The sequence below is a fragment of the Lactuca virosa genome, chromosome 4, assembly GCF_052849685.1.
Source record: "Lactuca virosa cultivar CGN04683 chromosome 4, Lactuca_virosa_CGN04683_v6, whole genome shotgun sequence".
NCBI classification, from domain to species: domain Eukaryota; kingdom Viridiplantae; phylum Streptophyta; class Magnoliopsida; order Asterales; family Asteraceae; genus Lactuca; species Lactuca virosa.
Window position 1 is genome coordinate 199,694,389 of NC_136429.1, and position 10,044 is coordinate 199,704,432.

Below are 10,044 nucleotides of genomic sequence, written 5' to 3' on the forward strand. Positions count from 1 at the left end.
GATCACAAACAAGGTGTGAATAACCATGCAAATGTGCTTGGTACTCTTGATGTCATTTATCACCTAATCAATGTGCCGGTTAACCACACAAGCTCCATTGATCTATGAGAAACATCAAGCTACCCTTTTCCACCCTTGTTAGTCCAAGTTAGTGTGCCGATAAACCACACACGCTGCACTAACGACTTGGCAAGGTGCAAAGTGCAATTTCATGGAATAGCACCATTTTCACATTTTTCTTAAAGTAACTAAGATTGGGAATTTAGAAAAGTATTTAGTTACTTCTTATAATTAACATTATACTTTTAATGAGAATTAATGTCCTATCCTACCCGTTCGGCTAACGACCCTCCACTAGACAAGGAAGCGGTGGGTGAGAGTGGACTATAGGCAATTTCCTTATACCCCCCTTATAGACTAGCTTCGTGAATGAGGCCTACTAATGGTAAGACTGACTGTCTTATACATATATATAAGTATTAAGCTTTTAATGTTATAATAGTATAAGTGTTCAATTTTACACTTTTAAAACACTAGGTTTTAAAATTTAAATATTTCAAAATTAAAGCTTTTTAATTAATTTTTTAAATTCCAAAACTTGAGGGCAAGTTTTGAACCTTTTCAAAACTCTTGGATCAATTTGATAACAATTAACTTAATCATATAATTAACTATATCACAAAATTGACCTAATCTAATTTCATATAACAAGATGATTCAAGTCAATTTTACAAATAATTTGTTTTTCACAAAATCAAGTAATTATCTTAAAATTTGACAATCATCATTCAATTGGATGAGGATAATCATTACCTTATAAGAAAAATCGAATTTTAACAGTCAAAACAGTTTGTGGTAATGATCCTAATCCAAACCAGACCAAAAAACTCGAAAATCTGCAAACAAATGATCCAACTCATCGAGTGCATGGCATGGACTCGTAGAGTTGGACTAACACGTCGAGTTCCCTTATGGGACTCGTCGAGTCCAACAGTCAGAGGCCAAAAATCAAAATTTTCCAACTTTGAAAATAACACAACTGCATCAATATAACAGAAAACAACCTTGCTCTGATACCATTGAAGGGTTTTGAGCACTATAACAACCCTATGGTGCATATACAACCCTATATACTTTGGATCTAAGTTTTCTCAAGTTATACATGCAATTATATTTCATCCAAATCATACACCCTAGCTAGCATACAATTGGAGATATACAATACAAAAACTAGTTAGATGAATACCTCTTATTGTAGCTTGTAGTTCTTGGCATTTCAAAAGGTTAGTACCTCAAATGTGATACCTCTAATAAATCACAAACACCAAATGCAAAAGGAGGCTTATGAGAGAGAGGTTAGGAAGCACAAAATTCGGCCAGGGTTTCACCTTGGAATAGCTTGGCCGATTTTAGTAATGCTAGGGGTTACTTTTATAGCTTGGAATTCCTAGGGTTTCATACATGTAAACCCTAATTCACCATGACTCTTCCGATTTGAGGGCCCTTTGGACTAAACCCTAATGCACTCTCATATAGGTTTAGTCCATGCCTAATCAACATGGATCATTAGCGCAAACTATAAGTATCACTGATTTACCTAATCAGTCCCCGTAAATTTAATCAGTCTCTTTTGATCACTAAATTAATTCCAAATTAATTCTTGATCAATACCAACTAAATAATATGATTTCTCAATTAACACATTATTCATATAATATATTAATAAATCACAAATAACCTCTTTCTCGAATGTCCATCCTATCAAATTGCTTTGGTGAAGGCAACCCAAAATGACCATGCTACTATCGGGTCAAGTACATACCACTTATAGTTATGGGCTTAGACACCTAATCCAACAGTTTAGACCTTCGACATATGAACAATGAGGTGTAGATTCTGGATCCAAGAGTTGGAGTGCACCACCACTTCTTGAATGATCTTCCTTTACCACCAAGAACACTCAAAAATCACTCTAAGGCTTTAAAACTCACTCTCAAGGGCTTGGGTTTCGATGTTAGCGTTAAGAGGAATAGAGGATGGTAATAAGAATGTCCAAAGGGGAATAAGATGTTTAAATAGGGGACACAACTCTAAAAATTTAGGGTTTAGGGGCAGCACGAGTACGCCTAGCGTACTCATGTGTGCGTCCAGGGTGCTCAACCTCCGTCACAACCGTTCTGCTGGCTCACGCTCGGTGTACCATCCATGTACACTCAATGAAAGGTCTTATTGTGTAAAAAATTAATATATTAAAGGTTCAAAATGGAAATACCTAGTAACATGTGTCACAATTCTCCCCTAATAGAATCAGACTTCCTCCACGAAGTCAGCCACTGCGAAAAGATCAGGGTAATGCTCACGCGTCTCAGCCTCAAGCTCCCAAGTCCACTCAGAGCCTTTCTGATGTTGCCATTGAACTTTGGCCAAGTTCACTACCTTGTTCCTCAAGGTCTTCACTTTCCTATCCAAAATCACCACCTGCCTCTCGATGTAATTCAGGATATCATCAACTTGAATGTCCTCTAAAGGAACCACATATGTTTCATCGGCCACACACTTCTTCAACTGGGAAACATGAAATGTTTCTTGAATCTGACTCAACTCATAAGGCAGCTCTAACTGGTAGGCCACTTTGCCCACACAGTCAACCAGTCTGAAAGGTCTAATAAACCTGGAGCCCATCTTGCCTCGCTTCCTGAATCAGATAACACATTTATAAGGTGATTCCTTCAGGAGCACCAAATCCCCAACCCGAAACTCCAAATTAGAGTGTCGCCGATCCGTGGAACTCTTCTGGCGGATCTGGGCCGTCAGTAACCTCTGTCTGACCTGATGAATAAGCTTTATGATCTTGAGAACTATTTCAGTGCTCCCCATGACTCTCTGTCTGAATTCTCCCAGTAGATAGGAGTCCGAAACTTTCTCTCATATAGGAGATCGAAGGGAGGCATGCCAATACTGGCATGATGGTTGTTGTTGTAAGAAAACTCAGCCAAACGATGTTAGGAGTCCTAGCTCCCACCAAAATCAATGATGTAGGCCCTCAACATATCCTCAAACGTCTTAGTAGTCCGGTCGCTCTGCCTGTCTATCTGTGGATGGTAAGCGGTACTGAAATGCAATCGGGTCACAACTCCTCATGAACCCTCTTCCAAAATCTGGAAGTGAAACGAACATCCCGGTCTGACACAATGGAAGTCGGCACCGTATTGTGAGCCACTACCTATCAGACATAAATCTCGACCAATTTCTTGGCAGAAGAGCTCTCTAATATGGCTAGAAAGTGAGCACTCTTCGTCAAACAATCAAATTTCACCCAGATAGCATCAAAACCCTTTGCAGTCTTCGGCAACTTCGTAATGAAATCCACTATAATCTGCTCCTACTTCTATAGTGGGACCTACAAGGGCTGCAACTTGCCGTGAGGGCGCTGATGTTCGGCCTTGACTTTCTGGCAGGTCAATCACCACAACACAAACCACGCCACATCCCCCTTCATACACAGCCACAAATAGCCATGTTTCATGTCATGATACATCTTTGTAGCCTCCAGATGAATGGAAAATATCAACTTGCAGGCCTAATCCATAAACACCTGCCGAGTCCCGTCAGCATATGGCACCATAACCCGACCACGAAGTGTTAATAATCCCCTACTATCGACATCAAAGGCTGAAACCTGACCAACCACCCGCTCACTTTTCTAATTCTCCTTATTGATAGCCTCCGACTGTGCATCTTTGATCATCTACAAGACTAGAGTCACGAAGGTCATCCTCAAACATACATCCCGAATCCGGATCAAAGCGTCGGCCACTACCTCCTTTGTCTCATGTTCAAATTATTCTGGTCCATAAGATATTGAAGACTCTTATGGTGTGTGTACATAGTACACTGAACCCCACAAAAAATAATGGTGCTAATGTTGAGGGAAAAAACCACCACCCCCAACTCAAGATCATGGGTGGGATACTTCACCCCATGAGGTTTCAGCTGGCTTGAAGCGTATGCAATCACATGCCCTCTCTACATCAAAAAAACACCCAGTCTTGAGATGGATGCATCACAACAGACCACAAAATCCATAACTCCCTCAGGATGTACAAGTACCAGCGCCGCACAAAGTCCTTGGCGAAGAGTCTCATATGATGACTGCTGCTCAGTCCCCCAGCTAAACGCAACATCCTTCCTCGTCAACTTTGTGTGAGGAACTGCAATCTAAGAGAAGTTTCGAATGAGTCTCTGATAATACCCCACCAAACTAAGTAAACTCCAAATCTCAGATGAAGACTTCGGAACCTACCACCGCATAACCGCCTCAATTTTAGTTGGGTCAACCAAGATACCGTTCTGATTGACGAGGTGTCCCAAAAACTGAACCTCGCGCAACCAGAACTCACATTTGGAGAACCTGGCATATAACCTGTCCATCCGTAGAACCCCAAGAATCTCACGTAGATGCTCCTCATGGTATTCCCTGCTCTTCGAATAGACCAAGATATCATCGATGAAGACAATCACTGAGCGATCCAACATAGGTCTACACACTCGGTTCATGTGATCTATGATTACTGCCAATGTATTGGTGAGCCCAAAAGGTATCACCATGAACTCGTAATGCTCATAACGAGTTTGAAAAGACGTCTGCTGAATATCCTCATCTCGTACCCTCATCTGATGGTAACCAGACCTTAGATTAATCTTGGGAAATCAAGTTGCCCCATTCAGTTGATCGAAGAGATCATCAATACTTAGCGACGGATAACGGTTCTTCAGTGTCAACTTGTTCAACTCTTGATAGTCAATACACATTCGATGTGAACCATCCTTCTTCTTGGAAAAAAGGATCGGTGCTCCCCACGGCGAACAACTTGGCCATATAAACTCCTTTCATAACAGCTCCTGAAGCTGAGAGGATAACAACTGCATCTCGGGTGGCGAATGGCGATACAATGACTTGGCACGAATCATGTGACATCCCCATTTTCACGGCCAGAAAAGACCGATTTTGTTTATGCTTTATAAAAATCAGAGTACTTCTTTTAATAAAAATGTTGCGGAATTTGTTCCCAATAAAACATGATAAATACGTTATCAAAGCATTTCCGAAGAAATGTATTTTTATTCGTTTTTAAAACATTTGGGATGTCATCGTCAATACAGAAACATAAGCATAAACAGAACTTACATTCATTTACACTAGTGATCTACATCTCTTTAATATCTTAGTGTAATGTGTCTTTGTATCGATAGCCGTGATACAAAAATATTGAGTGGGTCAGGTTTGGAAACCTGGTGAGTACATAGGGATTTCAATCCCACAATGTTATAACATATATATAATTTAGAATTCACAAAATATAAAATTTTCTATATATATATATATATATATACACACACACATATATATATATATATATATATATATATATATATATATATATATATATATATATATATATATATATATATATATAACCAACTCTTACCCCACCCCGTCAATCCTCTCAACGAGACTAAAGAAAACTAACCTCTCGACCTGATCCATACTCCCAGATCTAAAAACAAATAACTATGTCCTGTCCATACTCCCGGAGTAAGGCCAACTGACTATGTCTTAATCCATACTCCCGGATTAATGAGAACTGACTAAGTCTTAATCCATATTCCCGGATTAATGACAACTAACTAAGTCCAATCCATACTCTCGGACTAGGGACGAATAACTATGTCTAATCCATGCTTCCGGATCAATGACATATTTTAAAGTTCTATTCTCCGTATATATCTCACTCATACTAATAAAGAGATACTACCCCATAACCATTATAACAAACCTTAGGTTTACTTTTTAACCTAAGTTATCATAAACAATCAGGTATGTTCTTTAACACTTAATTCAGACATCATCAAATAACTCACACAAAACATATATTTAATACATTCAAACAATACTTGTATTAAAATGATGTTCATGAAAGGGACTATACACTCACTTGATAAGACGATGATCGGACAACACCTCATCTATTAAAATAATATTCTCTGCTGAAACCGGGATGTTTTCTCCAAAACCGGGCTTTACGCGGGCAGAGTTTTGGCTCGGAAACTTTACTTCTCGGGATCCTCGGGGCTTCGGGACTTGCTTCGGGTCTCGGGAATGATATCGGGGCTTCGGGGTATAAGTTGCATGCAAAACGATGCAATAACAAGTGAGAGAGAAGAATTTGAGCACTAAAACTAGGCAGCCCACAACATCTAGTTATAGGGGCTGATCCCTGCGATTACGCTGGGCGTAACTTCAGAGTACGTTGGGCATACTCCCTCTACAAGCAGTACGCTGGGCGTACTTCGGTTACGCTGGGCGTACTCTTCGGATAAGCTTTGGTATGCGTGCCTCGAACTTCAAAAATTCATAACTTTCGCATACGAGCTCTGTTTTTGCGTAGGTGAGACTATGCTCTATAACTTTCACTTAGACTCCGTCGGCTAATTTTGAATTAATATTTGTTATATTATTTTTAGTAGGCCGGGACAAGAAAACTCTGTTATAAAATCATAACTTCTTCATCCGACGTCCGTTTTTGTCTGTCTTTTTACCGTTGGACTACTAAGAACGAGATCTTCGATTCTCACTTAGATTGTGTCGGCCAAATATCACTCGATCTCAATTTCGAGATTTGGGTTGTATACCGCTAAGTCGAAACTTAGAAAAATCATAACTTCCTCATACAAAGTCAGATTTAGACGTTCTTTTCATGCACGCTCTTGGTTTAACAAACTCTACGACTTTCGTTTAGACCACTAAGGCTAAATATCGCTCTATCATAAATTCACATTTTATGTCATTCAGCGTCGTGCCGGTTCTGACGCAAAACTTCGACAGGTCATAACTTCTTCGTTATAACTCGGATTTCGGCGTTATTTATATGTACGTAATCCTTGTAACATATACTACAACTTAGTTAAGATTAATCCTTATAAATAATCTTACATCAAAAAGTCATTTTTGATGCTTATCGTCTCTAAATTGACTAGCCCGGATCTACGGGCGTTACAATTATCCCCCCCTTAGGATGATTACATCCCGGAATCATCAACGAAAATAGGACTTGTATAATGATTTCATACGTTATCTTTTCATCCTAGGTAATAATCGTAACTTCTATTTTTTCTTCGAATTAGTATCTAACTCTTGGACCCCTTGACCACAAGCGATGCTCAATCTTGCACCTGCTCTTCGTACTATGTTGGACTTTCAATCGTAACCTACGAGTTACAAAATAAATCCTTATTGAGGACTCCTTCTTCTTCTTAGGATAAGTACTTTCCTTTATCTATTGTAACAGATCGATGGGTCATGTTCTAATGACCTCTCATCGTATGATGCAACGCTTAGACTCAGGTCTCTTAGAATCAAATTCCAGAATGGAATATACCTTCCTTCATATTCTAATGTGATTTAATCACATTTTTGCATGTAGCATTTCTAGCTACAATCTTCCTTAACAACGAGCGCGATGCCAACGATCGCATTGATTTCAATCTTCTGACTTAAGTCAGATGTTACATCGAACTTGGTTCCATGAACCACGTAACAAACTCATCGTAGTCGGACACAATTTGATATGACCACTAGGGTCGGAATAACAATCATCTCATTAGTCATTACCGAAACGATGGTAAAGACATACTTGAATAAAACGAGACCAATTACTAGCTTCTTGGTAACCTTGTGACTTTCCCTGATCCAAGCGTGAGTCCTGTGCTTCCGGTAGTATAGGCCTCTACTACCATTCACACCTTCTCATACTCATCCCAAGTATTGTCTCTCAGTCTAACCAAGTCACCATACAAAAATCACACAATCATTTAACACATTAGATATTAAAACCATAAATATCACATAGATATCAAAACCAGGGTTTATATTATTTCTTGAAACGATTACACAGAGGTTCAAGTTAACCCTATACTATGCCTCTAATAGGCTACACTTCCTGATACTAGCTATATCTTGATATGAAGTCTTCATCCTTGATTCCTCGCATTGACATCTGCTTCACAAGGATCATTTGAAATGCTCTTGCCTTTGGCTGTGGCAGCACATTCAAATTTGTAGCTCCTTCTCTTCTTGGGCAGTTTTGCTTGAAGTGTCCTTCTTTACCACACATAAAGAAGGCTTCTCTTTTGGTTGTGCATTCACTTGCATAATGACCAGTCTTCCCGCGTTTGAAGCAGGTTATCTCTTTAGATCATCTTCCAATGTGCTTCCTCTTGCACTTATCACACCATTGTGCTCCTTCTTCGAACTCCTTCGAATCAGACTTCGAGAATTTTCTCTTCTCATCGGACCTTGAGGATCCTTCAAACTTTCTTTTCTCGCCCACTTCGGCCCTCTCCAGATTATTTTCCCTTATCTGGGTCTCGACGTTCTTAGCAGCCCAGACGACGGCTTTCAAAGTGGTTTCTTGCTTGACCATCGGACCAAAGTCCGCTGGTAATCCATCGGCAAACTTGTTAACCTTGGAGAGTTTAGTTGGAACTAGGTATGGAACAAGCTTCATCTTCTCCGTAAAACTAATAGCGTACTCAGTGACGCTCAAACTTCCCTTTTTCAGATTCTGGAACTCATTATTGATTTCCAGAAGATCCTGCTCTGAGCAGTATTGCAATTTGAGTTGTTCCACAAAGTCTTCCCAATACATTTTGCTCGCTTCTCCCTTGGGCATAGAGTCAGCTAATAGCTTCCACCAACTCAACACGCCAGATTTTAACAAAGGGATCGCAAGAGCGGTCTTCTGCCTGTTGCTGCATTCACAACTTTCAAACATTGTCTCTATTTCGGAGATCCAGTCCATAACTTGCACCGGCGTCGGGCTTCCGGATAGACATGGTGGCTTGGATGCCATAAAATCCTTGTACTCACACCCACGATCATAATTTCCTCCATCCTGGTTGACTCGCCTAACACTCGGTGGGTTGGCTTGACCAACAGTCCCACTGAAGTTTCCTTCTTCTGACTGCCCTTCACTTAATTTGGGCTGCACAATCGACATCGAAGCTTCTTCACGATTTTGTTGAAGCAGACGTCTAGTTTCTTCCATCTGACGATCCAACATCGTCTGAATTATCAATCGTACACCAACCATTGTCATTGGCTCAGGTGCTGTTGCTACCACGGGTATTTGCTTAATCACTGGTGGTTGAGGCCGTTGATTCCTGTTTTCGTCTGTGTTTCCAACGCCACTTCTTGTTCTTGCCATCTCTGATCTATACACCGAATAAGGTGAATTTAGATCCTTAATCACGACAGATAATTATCAAAATCACTCCAAAACGCTTACATGCTAGTTCTAATACCGTCGTCATACGCTTAGAATTCTAAACACATAAGGTTTCCAGATCCGGTTTGTAACATCCGGATTCCCAGGTATCTTATTTTAAGTATTTGTATTGAATTTTAGAGAGGGACTCAGCGAGTAGGCGCTCAGACTCGCCGAGTGGGATCGCGCATTTCTGGTCTGATTTAATGAAGGACTCGACGAGTCGATGCGTGGACTCGGCGAGTCCGCGCTGTTAAGTGAAACCCTAATTCTCGGGGCATGTGCCCTATTTAAAGGCCTTTATAGCCTCCATTGCGGCCACTTCACCCCTGAGAAACCTTAGAGAGAGAAAGAGAATGTTTGTGGTGCAAGAGGAAGGCTAATTCACCATTTCTTGTGTGTTTTAGTAAAAGAGAAGTAGTTTCCAACAAGAGGAGGTCAAGGGAGCTGTGGATCCAGGGTTTTCAAGTTCAGATCTACACTATTGAGGTATCAAATCGAACTTCCCTTCTGTTTTGGGTTAAGATCTATGATTTAGGGTTTTCTATAAACCGTTTTAGGCTTGAAAGGTTGAGGTTATGGTCCCTTGCTGGGTTAGACCTCAGATCTGGACCCATAGAGGTCCAGAGAACCTTTCCCATTCTGCTTTATGCTTGTTCATGGAGGATTGGAGACTAGGTTGCCATTTTTAGAGTTATTTCTCCATTTATGACTTGAT